Source organism: Leptonychotes weddellii, chromosome 1, assembly GCF_054177405.1.
Source record: "Leptonychotes weddellii isolate Sample4059 chromosome 1, ASM5417740v2, whole genome shotgun sequence".
Taxonomy (NCBI): domain Eukaryota; kingdom Metazoa; phylum Chordata; class Mammalia; order Carnivora; family Phocidae; genus Leptonychotes; species Leptonychotes weddellii.
In genome coordinates this window covers 111,808,846-111,836,350 of record NC_138369.1, presented here as the reverse complement: position 1 = coordinate 111,836,350, position 27,505 = coordinate 111,808,846, and the positions used below count along the sequence as shown (strand labels likewise).

At 35.1% G+C, this 27,505-nt stretch overlaps 1 pseudogene; it reads right to left on the bottom strand.

The window, feature by feature from the left end:
* Positions 1-23,122, bottom strand: part of LOC102735612 (ubiquitin-conjugating enzyme E2 C-like) — a 40,504-nt pseudogene extending 17,382 nt beyond the window's left edge.
* Positions 23,123-27,505: the final 4,383 nt, after the last annotated feature.

Genomic DNA, 27,505 nt, shown 5'->3' with positions numbered 1-27,505 from the left:
AGCATATGTATGGTGATAAACTGTTCATTATTTTGTTGGAAAATCAGTGAGAACTCACAATGACCATGCTTTCACTTTATCAAAATAGCCTCCATTATTTTGTGTTAGTTTCTTCCCTCCAACTGCTTTTAAGATATTTTATCATTAGTTTTCACCAGTTTGATTATGATGGACCTTAGCGTGCTTTTTTGTATGTTTGTCCCATTTGTGGGTTGCTTAAGCTTTTTGAAATTATAGGTTTATAGTTTTCATCAAATTTGATATATTTTTGCTGGTCATTTTATTATTTCTACAAACATCTTCACCTTCTCCCCATGTCTTTCTTCTCCTTCTGGACCACAAGTTCCTGTTCTATTATGTTAGATAATTTGACATTGACCCACAGGTCACTGCTGCTCGTTTATTTATCTCTTTCAGTCTTTGTTGTCTCTAATTTGAGTAGATTATCTTGCAAGATTTTAATTTCATTGATTTTTTTTTCAGTGTATAATTTACTGGTAATCATTTGGGTATATATATTTTTATTTCCCCACATTTCTAGAAGTTTTATTTAGGTATTTTTAAATAACTTCCATTTCTCTCCTCATCATTTTTGTATTTTCTTTTATAGTTTTGAGCATATGGAGAATATTATGATAACTATTTTAATATAATTATCTACTAATTCCATAACTTTTGTTATTTCTAATTTCTTTCCACTGACTCGTTTTAGTGTAATTAATTGTCATATTTTCTTGCTCCTGTGCACACAGACAATTTTTTACTAGATGCTTCACATTGTAGTTTTTACATTGTTAGGTAGTAGATTTTCTTGTATTCTTTTAAAAAGTGTACTTTGTTCAAGCATGCAGTTAAATTACATTGGATTAGTTTAATCCTTTCAAGTCTTGCTTTCAGTTTGGTTTGGAAGTGCCCAGAGCAGCCTTTGGCCTAGGATTCATTTTGCTCATTACTAATGAGGACTTTGGAAGATTCTACCCAAGTCCCTGAGCATTGCAACTTCTCTCCACTATTCCCATCCCAGAGCTCATTAAGCCTCCTGTTTTCTGGTGATTCTTTTAGTAGCCACTTGGAATTCTACCCAATATTTAGAATTCCAGTATTCAGGCAAAGATTCATGTCTCAGATATTGAAAGCTGTATTTGTCCAATATTCTCTTCTCTATTATCATTCTCCTCTTTGTATTATATCCTGGAAATTGCCTTTTGGCAGTGATTTGGGGCGATTATAGGGCTTACCTTATTTGTTTGACTTCCCTCAGATATCTCATTTTGTGGTTGCTTATTGTCTAATGTCTCAAAACAATTGTTTCATATGGTATATCCTGTTTTCTAGTTGTTTACAGTGGGAGAATAATTTCCAAAACAGTTAATTCTTAATGGATACAAGCATTAGTTGATATATTTATTTATTATTGTTGTTGGACTTCTTGGATTGATCTTATCTTTTTTCTTCTCTGCTATATTTTTTTCTCTATTATGTTTTTGGTCTTATTTCCCTGAGAAAATGACCTCTCATATTCATTTTATGATTTATTTTATTTTTACAATCCTATTTTAATTTTCAAGAATTTTTCTTGCTTTCTGATTTTCCCAATTATACATTTATGAAAATAACATCTTCTCAAATATATCATAATATATTGATTAAAAATTGGGGAGGTTCTCTTTTTCTTTAGGCATTTGTTGGTTTTTATTTCTTTAGCTGTTTTAGGCTTCTCTTAACAGTTTGGTGATTCTTTGTTTTCTCTCTATATCTAAGGACGAGTGGATAAAGATCTTATTGTGAGCCCTTTTCATCTTGGGTACAGTGTGCAGTAGCTTATTTTGCTCAAAGTATGCACATAAAAAAAATCATTGTTTTACGGGACCATTAAATACCAGAATGCAGAGATCTCTTCATTAAGATACAAATATATACATTAACTGTCCCAATTCTCAATTTCTTAAGAGAAGAATCATTTTGGTGGAGCAGGGAGGAATGTTGAAACTTCTTATTCTCTGATTCTACTTTACCTGTAAATGGTTATTACTGTAGACATTTTTTGAACTATTGTTTTAAAGTAACAGTGAAGGAGAGAACTAATATCTGTAGTGAATCCACAGCCCTCAACAAAACTCCTCTTTTCTTCTGTGGTCTTATTTCCTCAAAGGGTCAATTTTAGGTCTTGCAAAAATGGTCTTTGAAACTGTTCAAAGACTGGGTAATAAAAATGACTTGGTTCATTTTTCAAATCAAATACAGGATAGATAGATAGATGATAGATAGATAAATGATAGATCGATAGTCGTTTATGGATTCAATGAGAAGGATGAATTTGAGTGGGGCAAGAATCTGTGCAAGGTGACTGAGTGATTTCTTTTTTTTTCTTTTTTTTTTAGAGAGTGCATGCGCATGCACACACAAGTGGGCAGGGAGAGGGGCAAAGGGAGGGGGAGAGAGGGAGAATCTTAGGGGGGCGGGGCTCAATCTCACAACCATGAGATCATGACCTGAGCCAAAATCAGAAGTCTGCAGCTTGGCTGCTTAATGGACTGAGCCATCCTGGCGCTCCTAGTTGAGTGATTTCTGTACTGATCCAAATGAAAGAGCAAGTAGTTTGAAAGATTGGGAAGCGGCATGAAAAGCTAGAGAAACAGAAGTAAGTGGATTCTTAAGACATTTAAGACACAAAATCACCAGTACTTGATACTGGGTTGGAGGGAGGGTGGGTGAGGGAAAAGGCAGTGCCACTGATGAATCCTATGCTTCTAAGTTATAAATTGAATGGATAATGGAGCCAGTCACTTAGACAAACAAGAAATCCTGAAAGGAGTATTCATGAGTTGAATTCAGCTGCTTTTGAGGTCAGCTAAGGATGTGAGGAAGGTATTTGTGGTTAGAGATAGCAGGAAACATCTGGGCTGGGGATAGAAATTTATTAGTTGCTTATAAATAACTTTCCTAAAAGATATGGGCTTAGATATTTCCAGATGTTCTACCAAGTATCGTGAGAAGAAAAGGGCACCTGGGAATGAACCTTCAGAAATGCAGCACTTAATATTAAATAAAGGAGGGCAACCCAGAAATAAAGAAAAAGTTTAGTAGATGGAAACAAACAACAACAACAAAACAACAACAACAACAAAAACAGGCTAATGAATGCTGTCTCATGGAAGCCAAGGGAAAATATTATTCCAAGGAAGTAGAAATGTCAGAAGACTTGAGTATCATTGGAGTCATAAAAGATGAGAATTGAAACATATTCATTGCACACAGTGCCTTAAAGGTAAAAGGCTGATCGCATTTCCTGAACCAAATACTCCAGAAGCCTGATTTCCCAGCATAATTATTCCTAATGCATCCTTTTACTTTTTAAAAGGAGTCCTGGTTTGTACAATAAATTACAGTTCACCTTGCTTAGAGGGCTTACATTGTGACTATTTAAAATTATGTTGAATAGAGTAACATCAGATTGTCAAGGAATGAGGCATACTTGGGAGATTAGGGGAAGAGGACGGTGGTATTTAGCAACTCTGAAAAAAAAAATAAGTTTAATTATAAGGGAGAGGCAAAGGTAAGTGCCTGAAAGAGAGATACAGATCTGAGAAAGTCTGTTGATATTTGCTGTTATTGTTGATACTGTCTTTTCTTAAATGAGATTGAATATGCAAGACTGCTCTAACATGCAGGAAGGAAGGAGGAAAGTTTGCATGGAAATATAGTTCTGTTTCTATGTTTGAAGAAGGAAGAAGTGAGATGATCCACTGAGAGGAAAGGGAAAAGGAAGCAAGAGGTTATGACATATTTGAAGTAAGCAGAGAAGGGCACTTCGAATAGTCAAGTATTAGGTAGTTTGGGTTTTTAATATTAAATAGAGCATAACTTTCTGCCTCCTTGATCAGACAGCCCAAAACATATCAAATGAAGAACTTTTTCTTAGTCTAGCTAAGAAGCTTAAATGCAAAAAGATTTGGCACTGAAGCTGCAGGCAATAATACAGTGTTCATTTACTTCATCCTTCCCCAACACAACCCATCACCACCACCTTTCTGGCCTTGTATCAGTTTTGCCTAGGAATCTGGTGGTATTTTTTTTTTTTTACTTTTTCTTTGTTTTGTTTTGTTTTTGTTTTTGTTTTGGGGAAAAAAAAGAAACCAACTCTGAGTTGCTCAATCAAAGACAACCTCAGAGACATAATTCACGGTGGCCCACAGAATCCACAAAGAACTGACTCATCAGATCCCAGGAAATATAAGAACCCCATGTGATAAAATCATGTGCTATGAGGCAATTTTGAATAATTTTTCAAAGAAAGTCAGGTTGAGATGACTTCATTAATAAGATGACTTCCTTTATTTTGGAAAAAAGAGATGGGTATCATATGTAGGTGAATGGGAGTCTTTTGATTGGAAGAATGTCACTAAGACATGAGAAAGGATGGCACACACGGGAAACATCAGGCCCATCAGCTTGGGTAGAAAAGGAGATATGGGGGGAGATGCGGCAAGAATAGAGGAGGAAAAGTAGGAGTGGGAGTCCCCATGCAGGATCTCAGATATTGTCCTAAGGCATTGGATTTTATGCTGAAGATAATGGGAAACCACCTTCTGTATTTTGATGGAAATCTGTTCAGTATGTACCCTATGTAAATTAGCCAACTTAGGGATTTCATAAAATCAAATGGTGTCTGAAGTAATAAATAAGCAGTCTGCAGGTTGCTCTTTGCACAAAAAGCACAATAAAAAATCATAAGCTCTACTGAAGTTGAGGGGGGAAAAAAACCCCAGAAACTTCAAAGCAGAAAATTATGGGAATGCCTTGTGCTTTCTCTCCTGTGTGACTTACATACACTGCTCCCTTTCTCAGCGATGCCATTCTTCCTCTCCTCTGAAGGACTTCTATTCACTCTTCAGACTCCAATATTTCTTTTTCTGAGAAATCTTTCTTGGGTTCCACACGATTTAATTACTTTTATTCTCTGCTCTCTTGTTATCATTCTTAGCCTCCATTATAAGACTTAAGGCTTCACTGTAGCTATGTGTTTACAGGTCTGTGCTCTCTTAGCTCTGCATTGGGGCTAGCCATTTTGTTGGTTATGGAATGGTGTAGGAATATTACACTAAAGTCATTTTGAGTTATTTTATTAGAGATCATGTGGGTAAGTGACATCCATAGACTAGAGAAAAATTCAAGGAATCTTAAAACATGTGGATAAAAGAGGTCATTCACTTATTCATTCATAGAAAAATAGAGGCTCATTTGGAGACTGTGGTAGCCATGGTCTGTGTGGACTCTGTCCCACACCCACCCCCTCCCCCCATATACGCCCCCATAATGCTGAGGCTAGAAGCACGAACACACATTTCAGAGCCTCCTCTGCCTGCTGGATTCCAGTTTGACCTTGCCAATGACCGGCCCTTGCAAGGGAGTAGAAGTCTAGAAAGTATGGAAGATTTTTTTTTTTTCCACGCTTCTGGTAGTAGAGGCAGAGGGTGTGTGGGCTCCTAGACTTCAGATCAACTTTGTGGCTATTCTTTAAGCTCTGTGCTCAGTGGCTCCACCACCTGCAGCAACCAAGTTTCCAATTGTCAGGAGAATGTTGGCTCCTGGTTTATCACAGATTTCTGCCTTCAAGCTGTTCCAGCCCTAAGGTCAGTAGCAGTTCCTGCAGTTACTGATCTCTTAGTGACATTCTTCCAATCGAAAGACTCCCATTCACCTACTGATCTCTAAGAAGCAATACCTTCACCTTTTGGTTACACTAGCCCTTGCAATAATTTTGTAACCATTTTCCTATTTTAAAATCCCCTTTGTTGGGACCCCTGAGTGGCTCAGTCGGTTAAGCGTCTGCCTTAAGCTCAGGTCATGATCCCGGGGTCTTGGGATTGAGCCCCACATCAGGCTCCCTGCTCAGTAGGGAGTCTGCTTCGCCCTCTCCCTCTGCCTGCCCCTCCCCCTGCTTGTGCACTCTCTCTCTTTCTCTCTCTCAGAAATAAATAAAGTCTTTAAAAAATAATAATAAAATAAAATCCCCTTTGCTTGAAATACTCATACCAGCTAGTGCAGGGCAGGGGGCAGGAGAAGTTGGCATGGAGTAGGATGGTAGCAGTGGAGATGGAGAAGTGTGAAGGTTTGGGCTGTATTTTGCAGCAGAGCAACACAATTGTCTGATAGACTGGATGTAGGGAGAAAGGGAAATGAAAGGATCAAAGATGATTACCACTTTTGATTAGAGAGTCCGGTGTATTACTGAGATAGGGAAGCATTGAAGAAGAAAAAAAAAATGGATAAAAAATATAACTGCTGAAATTATGTCTGTGAGCATTTAGGATATCAGAAGGCCTTATAATAATGCTCTGCCTTTGTAAGATTAGTATAGTTGAAAGAAGGAGAGGAAAGGGACTGTGCTTATAAAATTGTGTCATTTAGAAAGGCAGGTTAGGTTCATGGTTGTTAAGTGTGGGCTCCAGGATCAGACTATCTTATTGGGAGTTTCTGTTCCTTTGAGGATTTTATTTTTAATCCAGAAAGCTAGTAAGAATTTCATAACAAGCACATATGTCCACCATCCAAACTGACAAGGGAGGAGGTAAAGAAATGAGAATAATAACCTAATATACTACTTTGCTATTTTATTATATTGCTTAGATTCCTTTTTCTGTAAAAAAGAAATAAAACATTACAGTCACATTGTATTCTGTACCCCTATCTTTAGCACTTATTTCCCACCTACTACCATGCATTAAATTAGGTATTTATTTTTTTAGTCTGTATTTTCATACTTTGAAAATACATACCCATGAATAATATATAATTTTGTACATTTTTACTTCATGCATAGAATAATATATTATTCTGCAGATTGTTTTTTTCTGAATTTTTATATCTATACCTGACTCTATGGTAAGCCCCCAATAAATACTAGCTATCATATAGCAAGGCTTTGGGAGAAACTCACTTTTCCTTAAAGAGCCTCAACAAAGGCCCACTGAGATGGGTTTGTATCCTGAACATATCTTCTCTGTCAATATCCTTGCCATACACCATGTGTGAGTACCTCTGTATCTAGTATTGTCATTAGCTAAACTGAAGTGTTATATCCTATGAAGTCCTAGAAGGTAAAATTGTGCTAATTGTCGTTATATCTCTAGCACTTAGTAGAGCACCGGGCCTAGAATAGGCTCTTTGTCAATGTTTGATGACTGAATGAGTGAAATCTGTGTCATGCAAACAGAGAACACTTTTTGTGTGAGGAATAACTGACAGCCTTTTTTTGAGCTAATTTGAGGAAACAAAACTCTTTAGCATGGGAGTTGATAGAAATACCGCTACTTGATGTTAAAACTTGGCACAACCTGCAAACCTAAATGGCCCGGTATGAGAACTGCATGTTTGAGAAAAGAATGGAAGGCAAAGAAGAACATGATAAAACCTTATAGAATGTTCTCTGGGCAAGGCTTATTCCTCTTTGGGTGTGATATGCATTACATAAAGTTAATCCATTAAGAATACACATTAATAACTAATATTCATTTTGCATATTTAAAATACTACATATCTTGTCATAACAAAACACAGTATAGCAATGGTTTTCACCTGTATTTAATATTTTTAAATGGGTGTTTTAAGCATTACCATTTCACTGCACATACTGCATTTCTGAATCAGAACATATTTCTTGAAAGATGACTTTATTTCATAGTACTATGTTTTCAATTATGTGCAAATATTTAAGTAACTGAAATACAAAATATTCATTCATATTCTTAATAGATGTGGTATTCCAACCCATTTTTTGTCACTCCAGATCACAATATACTTTCCCTTGTAAGCTGCATATTGAGTCATGGGAATAATACATTAACATGTTGTAAAATAAATAGAGATCACACTTGGGTTAAATATAGAAAGCACTAAGTTCCTGGTGGGCATCTACACACTATAGAAATTAGACATTCAACCCTATATAGTAATTTAAAAAATCACAGACATGTGCCTTTAAATCAACATCATAAAAAATCAATCACAGCAAAGACAATGACAATGAAATTTCTGTATGAAGAAAAGATTTCTGAATCACAAATGATAATCAAATTATTTTGAACAATATTCAATACTGTAATAGTTTAGTGCAATTTAGTAACTGGGATACCCCTTGAGAGATATTTGTTTTTAATCAAAGCAAATTTAATTGGAGAGATTGTCTTCCAAATTTATCCCGTTAATTTCTAAATCTTCCCCTGCTCATCACCATTCTTAAAGACCATATTTTTTTTACTGTTATACAATTGAGACATTTTATTTATTATAATGTTTTATATATCTAAATATCGCTACACTGAAGGCATGATTAAAAATGCCTGGCATACGTTAACATTTTAAACACATATATGAAACTATTATCAAAATGATAATAGCTGATTTTCTAGAGGTCTACAAAAACAAACTATCCCTTCAAAGTGTCCTAGAAATCTTTTTTTCTTTTCTGAATATAATCTATTCATATTCTCCAAGTAGCAAGTTAAAATGTGTGGGATATATTTGCCACTAAATCTTTTTGTGTGAAATGTAAACACTAAATCACCTAATAGAGTCCTATCTCAGCTTTTAAATGGGATTATTTATAACATCTTTGGAATATAAGGATATGAGCTACACTTAACCATCTGGGTATTTTGCTTCCTGCAGACAATTTGCAATGGTATAGTAAAATATTTTTTTTGCTTGTTTGTGTGTTTGTTTCTTATTAAACAGATATGATAAAACTGTCTTTGTAGAGTAATCACATTTTTTTTCTGACTTTCAGAGTAAGGTAGTCCATGTGCAGCAGCTTGATGTAAAGATAAAGAAATAATAATTATTAATATGAATAAAACAGTACCGCATACGTAATGAAAGCATGATTCGACAATGGCTAAGAATTTCAAAAGATAAAACACACTCCGAGTAGTGTTCACCTGCATAGTAGCATATTGAAGAAAGATTCTTTAAAGAAAAAATTATATACTTACTGAGTAGAACAGATAATTAAATAATTACACATTTTGATTGAAAAATATATGTAGTTCATTAAAACAGAGACTCTTTAACTCCACTTTTCTAGCTAAGCTTCTATTCAGATGCCAAGTTTGTACTTTAATTAGAACAAAAGACCGACATTAACTTCAATGCAACATAATTCATAATAATGATTGTATATTAATCTCTTGAGCTTGCTGGAACATAGCACCTGACATATGGCATAGTACAACCACCTGTGGAGTTCTCTGGGGACGGAGGTGGTGCATATTAATTAGCCCCTGGGAAATAAAATCTGCTTCCTTCTGAGAAAAGCTACCTCCATGCTTATTGGCTTATGACATCAAAGGAAGTAGATGGAATACTGCTAGGCTCTGTCTATACTCATTAAAGCATTGTCTAGATGTAGGCACTGAATCTACTGCTCCTGAATTAATTCTTGACGGAATCCTGCTTAAGAAATTAGAGTAGCCATGCAGTTCCTTGGCTTCATTGATTGGATTTTGGCTGAAAACATCAAAATTACCATTTTGGTTACAGAAAATTATATAACTATATAATTCAAACACAAAAGAATCTAACCTGAAGTATATTAAAATTTGAAGCAGCTCCTTTTTCTTGAATGCTACCTGAAAGTGCCTCAATTTAATCCTTTGCTTTGTAAATTTAGATACAATCTGCATATGAGATTATAAATGTCTTTAAGAAAAATGTCATCTCATAATAAGCAAGGTCTTGAGATTCTTGGCAGTCCCAGGTGTGCTAAAGGCATTTCAGTGTATATCTTCAAAGGATAATGGAAAGGAATTATGGAAATAAAACTCTGGCTGATTAACAGATAAATATATATTGAGATGAATAGATCCTAAAATTACTAATCCCATTGCTAGTGTATATCTAGAAAGAGAAAACAGAAAATTGAGTGGATATGGTGATGACCAGAAAAGGCTACATTTTAAAGATTTTTTTTGCAATTGTCTTTTCAAGTTCTTGCCACCTGTAATTCTGAATTGCACAAAACTCACTTAACTGAAAAGTATTTGTATTTGATGGGGTGCCTAGCACTCTGTGAAGTTTTAAAACATCTTTCAGAATTGCAGATTCTGAGGCTTTTTTAAGCCTGCAATTTAAATTTATGCAAGAAATACAGAATCACTAGCAGCTAGGCAGAGTATTTCTTTTCTTAAATTTCACATTGTTTGTTTAGCTTTCCCTTGGGTTACATCCATGATCTCGTGATGGAACAGTTATGTTGCTGATATATTTATTGGAATATGTGGATCCATTTCCCTTCCGCTCAACACATGGATTGGCAGTTTAAAATAATTCTTTTCTACTAGGAGAACGTGTGGCTAAGGCACATTTAAATAGCCTATTAAACCAATGAGATGACAATGTGCTACCCTCAGAGAAAGATTAATTTTTGGAGTAATTAATTACACATTCCACAGAATGTCTCTTGAGAACATTTTTGCCTAGGTCTACCAACTTATTGTGCAAATAATTATAGTTTTTCATTTGAGGCAAAGTTGCTGATTCATTATTAGGAAGATGTAACAGATCATTCATTGTTTATTTTCATGCACCTATTTTTTCAATGGGGAAATCTACTGTATGCCATATATATATATATTTATTTTAAAAAATCAATTAGTTTTTCTGACTCTTTAAGGATGATACAAAACCGTGGTTGTAAATCCCAGCACCTGCTCTTTTTTTTTTTCCCTCAGTGAAATTATACAGGCATTTTGAGGAGGCAATTGTGAAATATGTGGCTTCTCATATCTTTTTATGTTGTTTCATCTAGTACCATGATATTTTATAATGGTACACTTATTCTTAATGCTTTTATAGATAGCTTCTAATTTATCTACACACGCCCACCATTGCTAGGGTGGGCAAACATCGTAGGGAACGATGTAATTTGTTTCTTCAAACTCTTTAATTAAACCAGTAAAGTGGCAGACTACACAGTCTGATCAGTTGTGTAGAAATACATTAAAATTTTCAGTTGCATCATGTTCTATAACCAAAAGATTCTCTGGATGTTTTCTGCAGCACTCAGTGTGAGGAACACGGGACTGCGTACCAGATAGCCCAGCAGGGAGACACCTCAGCCATTTTCTTTAGTTGTGGAATTTTGGACAAGTCGCTCAACCAAATGTCTTCATTTTTAAAATGGGTTATTGTGACGGGTGCCTGGGTGGCTCAGTTGGTTAAGCGACTGCCTTTGGCTCAGGTCATGATCCTGGAGTCCTGAGATCGAGTCCCACATCGGGCTCCCTGCTCGGCAGGGAGTCTGCTTCTCCCTCTGACCCTCCTCCCTCTCCTGCTCTCTGTCTCTCATTGTCTCTCTCGCAAATAAATAAAATCTTAAAAAAAAAAAATTAAAAAAAATAAAAATAAAAAAATAAAATGGGTTATTGTGGGGGTTCAATTAGAAGAAACACATCTGTGAAAAATTCTGTAACACTGCCTGACATGTAGTAAGCACAGATGTTAGCTGTGTCTGCATCCTTTCTTGAGAGATGCAATGGGTTCTGTCTCTTTTTTTCTAATGGTGCCATTAATAGCAAAGTTTTAGGTCCTTTCTGTTATTGTGACTCTTTATTTTATGTGTATATATTACCAAGTAATGTTTTCTGAAGAGCCAGGATCAGTGTAGATTAGAAATTCTTAAATTTCAGTGTACTTAAGTATTATCTGGGCAATCTTGCTAAAGATGAGTATTCCTAAGCCTCACTCCTCCAAATCCACATTTTGGGAAACACTGATTTAGATTGCTGATTTAATATAGAGCTAAAATGTCCTCTCAGAAAAGCATTTTACTCAATGCCCTCCTTCCTGACTTCTGTTGTCATGTAGAGACTCTCCCCATTTCCCCAAAATACCCAGTCTTGGTGTCCTTTTCCTGGATTCCCTGGGATAGACAGTTTTGTTTTTCATGTGTAGTTAGAGAATGAGCTAGCCCTTACTTAAAAGCAGTGATTCCACCCCATATAGCCTCTGGTTGAATGGCTAGTTACATAGAATGCACTGGAAAAAGTCATGTGCAGCCCTAGCACCTCAGGGAGAGAGTTGGATATATTGCATGAGAAAGCAGAGAAACTTAAATTCCAGTGCTTTTTAGTTTAGTGTTTTTTCTACTAACTAAACCTGTGACTATATCCATGTTGCTAATCACTTTGGCTTCACTCACTGCATCTGATGGGAGTGACAATGCTTTCTTTCTCTGGCTGCAGGTAATTTCCTAGGGCTTAGACCAGAATGTCACTTACGCTTTTTTTTTACAGAACCTCTGCTTTTCCGCAAAGGACAGTAGCTCACGTATACTCTTCCTGAACCCAAATTTAAGTGGTGAACATCTGCCACATTTTCTTGGGAGAATAACCATTTGTGACTCTTTATGCCCTGGAGCCATTCTATGTAAGGATTGTGAGAAGCACCAGGCACCCAAATATCTCCACAACAGTTTAAACCTACTATCAATTCACCAAAAACAGTTGTTATTAACTTCCATAGGATTTTATTTACTTGGATTTGTTAGGGAAAAAAATTAAAATGATATAAATTTAGAGGAACCCCATAGCAGTGATGTTCTAGTTAAGAGGTTTGTTGCAGTCAAAGATCTAAAGCAGCATCTATAGATTTAGTGGACATCTGTTTTAACTATAATTTACTTTCTTCACATAATCTCTTAAATAGACTAATGAAAACACACTAGTACATAGTTAACTTTAGTTTTTTTTCAAATAGCAAATATCATATAATCTAGAAGGGAGAATACATAATATGAGATTTTTATCTATGCAGTGTGGTTTACGTAGGTACGCAATCTTTAGACAAAAAAGTACAAACATGTATTTTGTGCTTTCGACAGTCTTACAGACTAAGGGAGTAAGTTTCCTTAGGATTTTGCTTTAAAATGATAAACTACCAAACTAATAATTATTTGTTTTTGCTTGCTTTAAATTCAGCTTCGATGCCAGAATGTTGCTTGCTTTAAATTAACTTCAACTCTAAATGAAGAACTGGAAGAACACACTGAAGCTTGGTTAAATATGGAAGATCCTTTGGCAGAAAGCATTCTCTTGTTTGGCCGCAAATGGCGTTTGTATGTGTCTTCTCACCTCGGTTCTGCTATTGATTTCTGTGGAGCGAACGAGGGCACTGATGGGGAGGCACGCAGGAGGCTGGCCCTCTTAGCCTTTCCTTGCAGATACTCCTCAACATGGGAAATATTTTCAAACAAGCACCTTGGTTTTAAAAAATTTGTAAGGTAGCTTCACTGGTCACTTAAAAATATGTGCGCACAAGCAATTCATAGGAAAATGGATTTCTGTTCGTATTATCTAGCTAATTGCATCAATTCTCCTCTTTGCCTTGAGCATATCAGCATTACTTATGATAGGAACAGCTGACCCTTACAAATCAATTAATCAGTACTGATTAATTCTTTCCCCTCGACTGTAGCTTTCCTTTAAACTAAGAGTAGGTTTATGCTTATCCATAAAAACTGGAGACTCCGACACACAAGCGTTGGCTGTAATGTTGCTCTGGTGGAGTAGCTACAGAGGGTGTTGTGTTAGGTAGAGACGATGCACATAAAATATACTGAGGATATGTTTCCTAAGGGGAATTGCTTTATTCAATACCAGAAGCACATTTCTAAGGATAAAGCTCAAAGTTTAAACTGTCACCTAACAGACAGAATTTTAGGCTTTGGGGGAAATAGTGGATGCTCGGGCCATTTCATGACAATGTCAATAGGAAAAACTTCATTTTCCACATGAGAGAAGAATTGAAGTGTGGGGAAGACACACTCTCATAGTAACACTGTATTTTCTGCATAAAATTAGAAGCATGAATATCTGCTACTTTCATCTTAGTCACAAGGAAGCATAAAGAAGGAAAAATATCAAAAGTTTCTTCACAGAATTAAGAAGTTTTTCATTGATCAAACAACTATTTCTTTCATTGTAAGTCCTTTTTGTCAGTGGCAGAAATAGCAATTCGATGCTTTTTAAGATAGTTTGGGTTTTCAAAGAGACATTTTGCTACTTTCCTGTGGAGATTACATGGTATTCTGTTAAAACTGCCTTACAAGAAGGAGTTTCAGAAAAGATACAAGAAGGAAGAGTGATGCAAAATGCTTTCATTTCAGAGTAGCTGGATTTCAGTGCTTCCAACAGAACCAAGAGAAGAAGAAATCAGAAATATTTTCTCCCTCATAAGACATATATCACTCCTGAAATTTGTACAAAATCAACTGAGGCAAATTAGGGGTTTCAAAGCTAGTCACCTTATAAGTTGTTAGGAAAAAATTTGCATTTAAATTGCTCTGTGCAACTACTCTGAGATATTCCCCTGGAATGTTTATGGCTCTTTTTTTCATTAATACTTAAAAAATACAATTTCATAACCAGTGTATTACTACATCTAGTTGTATGACGAACAGGCACTTCATTTCATAAAATAGAAACATTCAAAGTGGTTTTGGTCGACCAATCAGTCAGTCGGAATACTTGGATTCTTCATATTGAATACTTACTAGTGAAATTAATCTGAAACCATATCAACTCTCCACATCTATTATAGAAACTAGGTCATTAAAAGCTGTAACATAGGGAATAACTTCTGTTCCTATATGTTTTATCCCTAGGAGTGAAGATTGTCCAGAACTTCTTGGAACTTTTCCCCCCACATATTTTATATATATAAAAATACAGCAGATTTCTTTTTAATAGATAAATCTTAAGGATTATTTCAATAACTTGCTTTGACATATTCAGAGATGTCGATATAAGAAAATATTAAATGTGCAAAATGCTCTTTTAAATGTACATTTAAAAACACAATGTCATAATAGCTTTAGACTTGTATAAAAAGTCACTGGGGGGAAGTCTTCAATGTCAGAAAATCCTGTTAGATTAGAGCTTTTGCTTGAGGAATTGTAAACAAACTTCTTAAAATGCTGAGAGTTTTCTCAGTTCTTTCCAACCAAGACACTCTCGAACACATCAAGTCCTGCTTTGAAGTAAACCTGAGCTGAATTAATGCTGTTCAACACCTCTGACAGGGCTTCTTGAAGGGTCTCATTTGAGGCAAGTAACTTGCAGCGCTCCTGCGCCTCCAGGAGGATTGAAAACTGGCTTGTCTTCTCATCAAGGTGGTACAGGATATTTCTAAAAAGAAATAAGGAATGTGTAAATGTCCTAGGCACAATAGTCTTTTCATATCGAACATTGTAATAACTATTTCCAAGAAACAGTGACATTTGCAGTAAATGAAGAAATTATAAAAATACACTTATCAACATTTTTTCAACTTCTAATGAATTAATGGATACGACATTGGTCATCAAGCTTCCCATAGTGATGAGAGATCGTTAGACATTACATGCCCCCTCATGGAAGTGTACCATACTATCTATGAAATAGAATAAAGTAGTTTTGCTGAAAAAGTTGAATCTGAATCTGATGAAGCCTCTAAATCTAATTGCCAATAAATACAGGAGACAGAGAAATACCTTAAATGATAAAACGATGTGTTATTAGCAAATGTGAACTGTGGGGAACTCTGTAGGACAAATGATCCAGCTTATTCAACAAATAACAGCAATAAAAAATAGGTGAAGGAAAACCTCCAGACTAGGGTTTGTCAACCTCGGGCTCTTGACATTTGGAGCTGGGTGATTCTTTATTGTGTAGCTGTCCTATGCATTGCAGGATGTTTAGCAGTATCCCTGGCCTCTAGCCACTAGATACCAGCAGCACTCTCCTTTAGTTGTGTCGGTGAATTCAGGCTGCTATAACAGAATACTATACACTGTGTGGCTTGACCAACAAAGATTTATTTCTCACAGTTCTGAGGTTGGGTGTCTGAAACCAAGGTGCCAGCACGGCTGGGCTCTTGGTTGGAATCTTCTTCCTGTTTCCGTTCTCACAAGTCCTTGCCTGGTGCACACACACACACACACACACAGATCCTGTGTCTTCTCCTCTTTTTATGAGGGCAATTGTCCCAATATGAGGGCCCCACCTGCATGAACTCATCTAACCTTAATTAGCTCCCAAAGATCCCACCTACAAATACCATCACACTGGGGTTAGGGTTTTAACTCATGTATTTTGGGAGGATACAAACATTCAGTCTATAGCAGTTGTGAAAATGAAAAATGTCTCCAGACTGCCAAAATTGTCCCTTACAGGGCAAAATTGCCCCTGATGGACAACTGCTTTAGACCAAAAGAAACATATCAACCAGTCATGAAGTAGAGACTTCACCAGGTTTTTACTCAAAGTGTTTAAAGAATGAGAAGCAGTGCAAAATTGAATACTAATTGGAGATTTGTTAATATTAAGGAATTGTTAATATTTTAGGTGTGATGATGGTATTTTCAGTATGTTTTCAAAAATGTCCTTATTTTCTAGAAACACATATAGTAATATTTGCGAATGAAAGGTTATATCATGTCTAGGATTTTGCTTCAGAACATCCGGGAAGAAAAAGGGGAGTAGAGCCATGGACAGTATGGATGGAACAAGATTGACCATTAGTTAAAAATCGTTGAAATTGGATAATAGAATGCATTACACATTCTCTCTTCTTTTGTATATATTTGATATTTAGAATGCTATCTTCTCATAAGTGTGGAGTGTATATTAAATGGTGCCCTGAAATTTATCCAAATTTCTTAGAAAGAAGAATTTGGCCTTGGGCAAATCTAAAGTGCTCCCTTTTATCATTGATAGATAGAAAGAGATGCATTTTGGCAGAAAACTATGGATTATTACATCATTTAACTTATTCCCAGCCCAAATTAACTGAAATTCCATGGTCTAATGAGAGAGGCAGATATAAATAGAATAGCTTGGTCTGCCCAGTGGCTCAATACCAGAGTTTCTGTATGAACAATGTGCAAGGCCAGCAAGGGCAGCTGTACCGGAGCTGGGAGAGGGAGCCCAGCCATCCGATCGGCCCTTCCATACCAATGGAGGAAATCACACTTTTTCTCACAGACATAAGAAACCGGTGAAAGGTTTTAAGCAAAAGAGAAAGGTTATGAGATTTTATTTGGCATGATCACTTTGTAATACAAAGCCTGGAGAACCACTTAGTCCAGATGAAAGGGGACAAAGATGTGAGTTACACAGTGATGGTTAATTTTGAGAAGATGAAGTGAGGGCTATGGTACAGATTTAACTAACTTATACCTTCCCTGAAACTAACCTCCATTTATAGAGAGTTCTGAATTCTTGTTTCCTATCTCATCCTAACTCCTCTATCTCAGCTTCTCCTGAACTTCCCACTTTGTACTCTGTGGTGTACTGAATCTACCTAATCACTCACGCCAGAATCCTGCAAGTCATCTCTTTTCTTTATGTATCTAACTGGTCTCTGATGATAGTGACTTCTCCATCTTTTCAGGGTCTTTCCTTCTCTGTGGTGGGACCCTGTACCCTATATTTTAAAGGATATGCCAGAATATCATTGCTTTACACACCAGGTTTACTTCTTTATCGGGTCTCATTTAGTGTTGTGAACATAGGAGATCTTCAGTCATGGTGATTTAATTACCTAAATTTTTATCAGGCTTAGTTCAGTGATGGGAACTTAGTAGATCCTCAATAATATTGGTGTAAATTACATCAATCCATTTTATTTTGCATCTTAAGCATTAACTATTTAAGAATAAAACTGTCTTAAATTTCTGTCTTTGGAGAAAAATCTAAGTTGACAGTAAGTACATAGTGGGTGGCAGTAGGGCAGAAGATCTTTAAACTCTGAGGCTATTTCAATGAATTTTCAAAAAAGATCATCTAAAATGAGAACTATCGCTAATAATCTAATATTCTTGATTTTTGTGCCTATGAGTAAACTAGTAAACTAGTAAACCCCAGAGCAAGAAAGGTATTCTCTAGATTCCAAATATTCTTGAATTCAGGTATAAAACTTGTATTAGGAAACATATATTCCCTGAATATGGGAGGGAGAAAAACATCTTCCAAATGGAGTAGCAAGTGGATCATGTACAATTCTCTGGTCATAAGTTGTACTCCGATCCAAAAATTGGGATCTGTTTCCATAATTAGAACACTCTTTTTAAAATAGAGATTTCCCTTCTGCCATTCCCATAGCGTTCATAAAATTAAAGGGATTGTCAGAAGTAGCCATTCAACCATGCTAATGTAATCGTGCAAGCCATTATACATGTACATATGTACAGTATCCGTATGTACACGTTTCTATGTGTAAGTTTTAATTTTATTAAAATAACTTAAAATAGTGAGAATTAGTGAAATACCTAAAGACAATTTCCCTAAATATTTTTACTCGTTTTACATCATTAAGGGGGGGGTGGGAAATAAAGGAAACCAAATAATACAGAGGAACCTTGATACCACCATGGAATTTTTCCAAATGGAGATAAAACTGCTTCAGATAGTCACATGTATTCTCCTACCTGACATAGCCTATATAAAAGTTATTTTTTCATCTTTACATAATCTTTTTCAATTGCCATTTTTAAAAAAAGAGTGGATTTTTAGTGTCAGGATACCTACCAAATGTTTAAATTCATAGTGAGCCATTTAAACAAACAAACAAATATATATATATGAAAGGTAAATGATTTAATAATTAAGATCTTTTGAAGATAAAAACAGTTTAAAATATACTTTAATTATTCAATTAAAAGGTACTCTTTTATAGACAACATATACTGCTTTACCAATAAGAATAACTAAATTAGTATAATAGTTATAGTTTTAAATTCTCTCCTTCTATTTTATCAGATTTCTGTTTAATTATAAATCATTTCTCGGGAAATATATTTCCAGAATGTAAGAGTGCAACAGATATTTTGAAAAGCTATACCAAATACTTCCATTCCTGGAAGGCATATTGTTAAGCATGCTGACAAACAAAAGTATTATAATCTTGGTTATCCAGAACTGCCTCTTAAATGAACTGAATGAGTGCAATTAATATATTATGGGGAGCATGTTTAATAATTTTTATACTAGTATAGTGACCTTTCCACATTTTCAAAACCCACTGGCACAAAATATATTCCTACATATACATTCTATGGTTATTAAATGTTAAATATTATTAATATTAAATTTAATAATAAGATATTAATAAAACATGCTCATAAAAGGTTACAAGATTAATCCCTCAATGACAATTCATTTAAGCATGAGCACAATCTCTAATATATATATGTAAAATTTCAGCATAACTACTATAAAGTATCTAGAAGAGTGATAAGGTAGAAGACTAAAAATAGATCCTTAAAAGAATGTTTAGGTCTAAAACACAAGAAATATAATCTCTCTTTTTTTTAAACGGGAAAGCAATACATATACTTCTTAAAGACCAATGCAATAGAGTCTACAGTGCGCCAATATTTGCTTTTTCTAAGTAGTAAGCAACACAGTAACATACTTTTATAATGACTGTAAACAAGCCATGTGAATAGAAATGGATCCTTTTTTGGTTTGTGAAATTCCACAAGGAGCTAAACACATTTTCCATATGCTACATATTTCAAGTAGTAAGCTGTGGCAAGCTATTATGTAAGATAAACACTCATATCCATTTCTACCCAAACGGGATACAAATCAGCATAAAACTACAGATATTGAGATTCTACTTGAAGATAAGTGACCAGATTCTTTCAGCATAATGTAAGAGAAAACTTTCATTTTAGGGAGCTGCTGGTATAACTTAAGTTAGTTGATCTTTATTGTGATAGAAGTTTTTTTTTTTTACCTAGATAGATTGCTTTATCTTATAAACAAATTAGGGATAACAAAAATATCTTTAAATTTTCATGAGAAGAAAAATTTCTCCTACTGATTTCCAGAAGTAGCTCATCTTTTCCTATCTTTCTTTTGTGTACTAAATGTGTACCATTTAGCTTCCTACTTATATAAAATAAATTTCTGTATTTGGAGCCCTTTTTCAAAAAAGTACCCTCATAGTATTTCAGTTTTAATATTTGAATGGAAGACAAAAATCAAAACCCAGCCATGTTTTTACATTTCATCACATACATTTCCATACATTTCTTAGTTCTGAGAACTTTCTTACATATTCAATCATTAACTCTAAGTACTCCAGGATCATCCTTGGAGGGCAAAACTACTGTACCATTTTTTAATATGCAAATTATTCTTGCCTTTGAAAATATTTCAAATTAGATCAATGATTCTGATGGAAGCTTCTAAGCCAAAAGCTCTTTGTATTCCCATTTATGTCATCAGCATTAAACCTCAGTAAATGGAGTTAAAAGATTTCAACAATATATACTATATCAGAGTACTCAAATATGTCTTGCTTTCTCAGTGATGGGTCATATTTTTCAGCGTAGGGTAGACTGGGAATTGGCAAATAGCCAGTCAAAAGACTCATGTCTGGCAGGAAAGTAGGGTGGAAAGAAAATAAGAAAATACACTTGAAGAGTTTCCATGTCAAGAGTCTGCCTTTTACAATCACAAGGAATTATATACCTTAACGAACCATTCCTGCTCTTATACACACCTGTGTAGTCCAGTTCAGAAAGTTTCCTTGTAGAGAGAATGGACTGTGTTATTAATTCAATAAATCACCATCCTATTTGCATACACACAACATGTATCTCAGTATGGCATGTAGAGACATCAGACCTAATTAAAATATTATTTAATTGAAATCCTTTTTGTAGTTATCATGCTTAAAATAACATTAATTCCACCCTCATGCCTATCTTCCCTCATCTGTAACAATTTGGATCTTAAAATGTAATTCATACAGTCATCCTGACCCACACACAACACAAAGAGACTACTAAAAGGAAAGTGTAATACATTATTGATGACACTAATGAAATTACAACACACATCACTCATCTTAATGGGTCTGTTTCAATGACACATCACGGCGACCAGGAAAGAGCAGTGCCAAACTCAGAAACCTAATTAATAACTCCCACAGCATCAGTGAAGGAGATGAAGCATCTTTACTCAACTGACAAATCTTTCCCATTCAGCTTAGGCAAAGGAAAACTGAAGAAAATGAATTTTGAAACAAAGTGAGCTAAAGTCTTCATGAGTCATTTCCTTGTGTGTGAATTAGCAAATTAATGATGGAAATGATGACTCTCTTTCAAATGTTCCTTCTCATATTAAGAAATGAGCATAGGATGCCACCCATCTTAAACTTGAGTTAACATTCATAATACTTCATGTTGAGAAACTCTGAAATGAAATCACAGTAAATAATAAACCATGTCTTTCAAAACTGATTAGGCATACATGCTGCATGCAGAGACAAAAGGCCAGCTCAATATTTACAGTTGTGGCTAATTTTAAGGATTATACTAACTGTACTCCATAGTTAACAGTGGATTGCTGTAGGTATATCAACATTAGGAAAGACCATTTGACTTGGATACTATGTCCATGACAATTCACAAAATACATGGCTGCACTACTTATAGTACACATATCTTTTCAACTAAATTTGAATTTGGTCTATACTTGCAAGAGCAGAATGAGAATTAAGACCATTGTGATATTGCCAAGCCACAAACTCACTCCGCAGACAACTGAGAATGAAATAACACGTGTAGATAGTTTACAAAAATGGCTGTCATTATTCCCCTCCTTCTATGCAAGCCTCCTCAAAATATGACTGTAGCTCCAATCCATCAACAAATGGAGTCTATTCCCTTGCCTACTGATTCTGGTTTGGCCTTAATATTTGCTTTGACCAGTAGAATGTGGCTTCTGTGGTGAGCCTATGCCTTAGAAGGTCTTGCATGCTTCCTCTCTTTCTCTGGAACCCTGCCAAACCACCATGTGAATGATCCTGTTAGCCTGCTGGAAGAAGAGAGAACACATAGAGAGGAGCTGTTCAGCTGAGTGAGGCCCTCCTATACTATCTAGCCCCCAGCCAAGTTGGTAGCCAAAGCACTGGTTGCAGACATAAACATAGGCGAGAGATACCCAGCCTGGCCCAGATCAGGAGAATCACCCAGCTGAGTCCAGCCTAGGTGGCCATACTGAAGAATTACAGACAAAATAAATAGTAGTTTTAAGCTACTAAATTTGGGGGTGATTTTCAATGGGGCAATAAATGATTGATATGAGTTGTAGTGTTTTACTTCCCTGTGGGAAGGGAAAGGTTAATGTTGCTATAGGAATCAGGTTTCTATTCTCTCTTATTAACATTGACAGAGTACAATGTATGCTGTGGATTTGACAGTTTTTTAAGTGACTAGCTGCGTTTGGAAGACACTGTTGAAAAATCATGCGAAACAGTCCCCATGATGTATGCATTACAAAATTAGGATACCTGTGTTCATCTGTTCGAAGTTTTAAAATCTGTTTGGAGTAGCAGGTGAGATTTTTCCACTAAACAAAAAATAAGTTAATCGTTATAGCTTACTGGTTTTTTTGGTTTGTTTTTTGTTTTATTTTAATATGGATCATCTTGCTGAGGTACACCCCAAGAAATGAACAAAAATATTTCTGTTTGCATTAAAATTACATATAAAAGAGAGCAGAGAACAGTAGAATGACTTAACAACTGTATTCTATGTCTCAAGATTTCTCAGTCCATCTAGCTATATTATTTCTCAAGAGAAGTTCCCTGAGAAGAGGATATCTTTTAAGATATTCAAGGAAGACTCCCTTGAATGGTGCAGTGCTTAATGGCTTACCAATAAAGAAAAATTGTATTTCTGCACTCCAGAATTTCCCACTGAATCAAAAGGGGTCCGAGAAATCAAAGATTAACACATCCTTAGCACCTTCCAGAATTTAACCACTTTTTTCCCACACTCACGTAATTTTTTTCTTGTCTTTAACTTCATCACTGTTTTTTTCTTTCCATCTTACTTCCACCTGTATGAATGGCTTAGACCTCAATATTTAGGTGACTTTTCTTTCTTAACTTATTTAGAAGTCATTTTCTCTTAGTATGGGAGTTTCTATCATCAGCACCCTCCAAGGACAATTTCATTTGAATGCCCTATAGGCTCTTGTCAATTAACTTAACAATACATTTCCTTTAATCTGTACTCCAAATATTTGCATTTTCCCTTTCTCCATTATTCTTTCCTTACCTTCATTACCTTTAGTAAACAGCAATGCTGAGACCACAAAACCAAACAAAATAAGTAATTCAGGTTTTTCTTCATTTATTTTTTTTTATTCCAATAGTGAAAGGGATGTGAACTATTTGTTTTGAAAAGTTCACTCTAAAGGCAAAAGTTTATAATTTAGGCTGTGTCTATTTAAACAAAGCAAGTAATTGAGCCAATATTGATCTTTTTGCTTTTTCTACTCAACAGCCCTTATTTAACATCTAATATGAGTAAGTTGCTGTGTTAGGGGCTCAAGGATAGAAAAGAGTTTACAGTCTATGTTGAAAGCTAAGCACATAATGAATAAATTATTATTTAATGTATTGTCTATATAATGCATTTAGAATGCGTTCTATGGTATGAGATTATTTAATTTCATATTTTACAAAACTTTTCACCTTATTTTATGTATATGTGTATATATACATATATATCTTAGACTATTAGAAAATATTGGCTTTGTTATAAATGTTTTTGTGTATCTTATCTCTCTATGTCATATACTTTTTATGGGGATATAGTACAATTTCTATAAATATTCTATGCAGTCTTCACCACATGTCTTATGGTTTGTGGGAAAATCTCCAGGGGTAGATCCTGATAGCATCAGTTAAACTTGGCTCATTTGATTCCAATCACCGTAATATTGACTCAGATAACATAGTCCTAATCAATTCAGCATAAGGTAATTCCTTAATCAAATGGATTATTTCAACAATGGGCATATGTTGGGAATTGAATTTGAAGGGAGACTTTCTGTAGGACTCTAAGAGCAGTGGTTCTTGCTTTTTTGAAAGGACCACTAAAAGCTAATCCCTTTTCTGCTTTTGAATAGTATGGGTTATGGATATGAAATCTGAAAATGGTACATCCACTTTTTCCAACAGGAGGAAAATCAGCTTTGACATGATACCATGGAAGCAGAGCTGAGAGACAGAAACATATTCCCTGGTCATATAATAGAGATGCTGAACCTAAAATCTGCTTTGACTTTCAATTATGTGAGTGAAGATACTTTACTACTTTGTGTAGGGTTTTTTTTTTTTTTTAAGATTTTATTTATTTGCAAGAGAGAGAATGAGAGACAGAGAGCATGAGAGGGAGGAGGGTCAGAGGGAGAAGCAGACTCCCTGCCGAGCAGGGAGCCCAAAGCGGGACTCGATCCCGGGACTCCAGGATCATGACCTGAGCCGAAGGCAGTCGCTTAACCAACTGAGCCACCCAGGCGCCCCTGTTACTTTGTGTAGGGTTTTATGCTACTTTCCATCAACTGTATCCAGATATACAATACTTATTAATTATATAGTTATTAAAAACACATACATATTTTCCTTAATAACTATAGATATTTTTTAACCTGAAGATTTACATAACTTATTTAGTTGATGTTTGAAAATAACCTCCTTGAGCTAAAAAATGCATGGCCTTCCTTAAATAACAAGTATTTTATTTGAGATGATTTGAAAATGTAGAAATTAACAGAACAATAAAGTGTTTAACTTTAGCTAGAAAAAAAACTAAGTAGAGTGACTATCTGAGCTATGAATGTTGATCACAAAGGTTGGAGGTATATAATGAAGGAATGAATGTTTTGACGTAAAATTACTCTAAAAAAGTAGGAGGATTACCTTTCATATTTTACAGAATTGTTACACGTTAACTTACTAAACATTCACTTTGTAAATGTGACAAAAAATAATGTTTTAAAGGAACTCTGGTGCTATTCCTTAGCTGTGTAAATTTGTTCACAATTTACAGGAGTATTACTGTCTGTAACTATTTTTGCTAGTATAAGGAAATAAAATGCTGTGGTCTGTACCTGTAAACAAATGGATCCATATACAGTTTACTATGCAAATTAAAAAAAAAACTAAAATCACCTAATTTTGCAGTCTTATTAATTGTTTTCAAAATGTAAGTACTGGATAGGCAAATTTCTATTATGTTAAAGTTGATGTAAAAAAAATACACATTGTGAATAAATAGTAGAAATATCTATTCTTTGCTTAGGGAACTCGAAAAGAAGATGTATTCATTTGCACTCTTAGTCATGGGTGTCAGGGTTGAAAATGGTCCACAGGTACCCAAATCAAAGTCCATGTGCATTTGGACACCAATCAAAACTAATCATGTATAATTTAAGAAAATATAAATTTATTAAAAATGTGTATACTGTATAATCTCATTTATATGTGGAATCCAAAGAAATAACCCCAAAAGCATAGAAACAGAACAGGGATTGGTGGTTGCCAGAAGCAGGGTGGGATTGAGGGAGTGGTGAGGGGAAAGGGTGCAGGTGACCAAGAGGTACAAAATTCCATAAACTTCCAGTTATAAGGTAAATAAGTCGGGATGAAATATACAGCATGGTGACTATAGTTAACAATATTACATTGGATAATTGAAAGTTTCTAAGAGGGCAGATCTTAAAAGTTCTCACCACACACACACGCAAATCTGTAACTATATGAGGTGATGGATGTGAACTAAAGTCATTGTGGTAATCGTTTTGTAATATACAAATGCATTAATTATGTTGTGCATCTTAAACTAATACAATACTGTATGTCAATTCCATTTCAATAAAACTGGAAAAAATAAATGTGTTAAGTAAAATATGTAAAAAAGTATGTGTATATATACACACACACATTTACAACAAACATCTATATCTATATATTATAATTTACAGAAGTAATGAAACACATTGAGACCCAGGCACTAATCAAGAGAAGCTAAGTATCACAGAGTACTTCTACGATTCTGCTGTAGGAACAAGTTCATGACACTGATGTCTATTTGACACAGTGATACCATCACTGCACTGAGAACATCCCTTCACCATGGCAGCATTGCTGTCTCTTAACATTCACTCTGCCACTGTCAGAGTCTTGATCCGCAACTAGCATGAATAATCTTGAATTGCCCCTACATTTTTGTGTCACTCATTTCAGATTTAAGGACTTGGGAGAGACCATCCAATTGGCTAACTTAGGTCACATGCCTGTCCCCTCACTCTGGAACAAACTATCTGGACCTATTCAACTTCCGTTGAGGGAGATAAGCGTTGCTTCCTACCAAGCTCACAGGGAATTGCCCTCATATAGGAAAGAAGTTCTGATATTAGGCAGTAATAAATTTTAGAATGTCAACCTAACAAATATCTACTACACTAATGATGGAAAGGGAAAGTATATTCCAATAGGGTTCTCTTAGAATTATCCTCTATATTGCTGTTCTACTGCATAGCACTTTTCTCCCTTCTATTAAAAGCTAGCAAGTGCTCTATAATATTCCAGCAGTGGTTATCAAATTGAATGTGTATAAGAATAACCTGAGGAAATTTTAAATCTGCTGAAGAAATTCAGATGCAATGAGTCTGAGATACATTAGAGGAGTCTGCATTTTTCCTACTCTGTTACTTAAACCAATTGGGAGATACCCATACACCCTTAACAATTCCCTCCAATGAGTTTACCTTTACTAGGAGGTCTTGTTTTGTTTCCAAACATGTTTATTCCAGTGACATGTGCCATTATATACAAAATTACATCATTTAATTAACATTATGTAAATAATAACATACTAAATGTAAAAGAAAGTTATTCCTATAAAAATAAAACTGAATGCATTGGGCTCATACATTTTAATTGATAAAATGAAAATGTTGGATTATATTTGAAGAGATAACTGAAAAGATTATTAACAAAGGGAAGGGAGGAATATACTGACAATGGAGGGGGAAAAAATCTGCCCTCAAATTGTTTTACAAGCAACTATTTCCTGCTCCAAGATGAGGAGACAACCTGGAAATCTTAAATGATGCATCCTTAGTGTGGCTTAAACAGGAAAGTAAATCTAGAATTTCAACTCTTAGAACAGTACTCAAAAAAAGTCCCTGGTCCTATATCAAAGATTGGTGAAATATTTCAGTTAAAATAAACGCCTTTCAATCATTTGCCCATTGATGGGTTCTGATTATGTTAGATAAAAGGATGTGTACCTTTTAGACAATATTTAATCAAACCTTTACTCCTAAAAATAGGAAGGCAAATAGGTATCGTTTTGAGTTCCATTTCTCATAGACTGGTGCTCGTGGCTTGAAATGCTAGGTTGACAATGGATTGGTGACCATTTGGGGCCCCGAAATAAAAGAGATCTGTTATTACTTAGACTCTTATTTGTAGACCCTCCTTCACTTATGATATTTAGCACATTCTCTTGGTAATAATGCATAGGTTTCTTGAAGTAATCAATGGATGTATAAACCAAGTTATCACAAAGGAAGGAGAAAGTCATAATAATTTGGTTTTGCTAATTCACATATATTCAACTCCAGTAATCCGTTCTTAATTTATATTCTAACTT